Below are 1,062 nucleotides of genomic sequence, written 5' to 3' on the forward strand. Positions count from 1 at the left end.
GGACGTCGGGGTGAAGCGGCGGCTCCGGTGGATGTAATGGGCTGGCAGACAGCGGCGGTGTATTGACCCAGTATTATTAAAGAGCACCGCTCCTCCGCCTGCCGCCGCCGCTGCCGCTGTCAGCACCACCACAATGAATTAAAGTCTGGATTTAACCGCACACAGCGGACACCGCACGCTCCCGCACGATCCTAAACATCGGCTGTAATTAATGTCCAGCGTCTTGTGAATATTAAAACATAATAATCTGCGCGCACACGCCCGTGAGCGGCAGGCATTCATAAATAACATTTACGGTGCCAGGCAGGAGGAGGAGGGGCGGTGCTACACCGCATCACCCGGGCCGCAACACCACCTGCCGCACGGGCACACTTTATTTTATCTCCATCACCTCCTCACTACAACTATCTGCTGCTTATTAAAAATACCAATATAAGGTCAATAAATATAATTCAGCAGGTGTGAGAACAGAGAGCGGGGGAGGGGGAGGGGGGGGTGCTGAGGCATGATGGGAGTTGTAGTTCCTCGGCAGCTTGTTTACAGCAGCAGATCTGCGGTGTGTTCCGCCTGTCAGTGTCCTCTACTGTTATTATTTCATGATCCAGATGTTGTGAGGAGGTGAAACAGTGTGTGAGCAGCAGTTAAAGGACAAACACACAGAAACAGATGATTCACCGTCACATCACACTGATGGGGTCCAGGCTGCAGCAGCACACCGTGTGGACGGAGGAGACACCTCCACCCTCTGCAGAGAGTACCAGCCAACACACACACACACACACACACACACACACACACACACAAATACTACAGTGTATTTATACTCTGCTGCAAGTAAACGCTCTGTGTTCACATCTGAGGTAAGGGACTGTTCTTTATTATCAGAGGATGTGACCCTCCCTGAAGCTACAAATATTTTTCCTTGAGCTCTCTGAGTGACCCTCCCTCCACCATGAATTAGTCATCATATGAAAGACTTGAAATGAATTTGATTTGAAATGAAATATCACTATTTTAAGCTCAGATTTGGTTTTGTTGTTTTTTTTTTATCTGTGAGAGGTT

General features: G+C 49.0%; 1 protein-coding gene across 1 annotated transcript in view; it reads right to left on the reverse strand.

Annotated features, from left to right (window-relative positions):
• fam53c (family with sequence similarity 53 member C) overlaps positions 1-269 on the reverse strand; it is a 10,919-nt gene extending 10,650 nt beyond the window's left edge. Inside the window, exon 1 of the mRNA XM_078172263.1 lies at positions 1-269. This exon is cut by the window's left edge and continues 11 nt beyond it. The gene's annotated coding sequence lies outside the window, so the exon portion shown is untranslated.
• Positions 270-1,062: the final 793 nt, after the last annotated feature.

Source organism: Epinephelus lanceolatus, chromosome 11, assembly GCF_041903045.1.
Source record: "Epinephelus lanceolatus isolate andai-2023 chromosome 11, ASM4190304v1, whole genome shotgun sequence".
Taxonomy (NCBI): Eukaryota; Metazoa; Chordata; class Actinopteri; order Perciformes; family Serranidae; genus Epinephelus; species Epinephelus lanceolatus.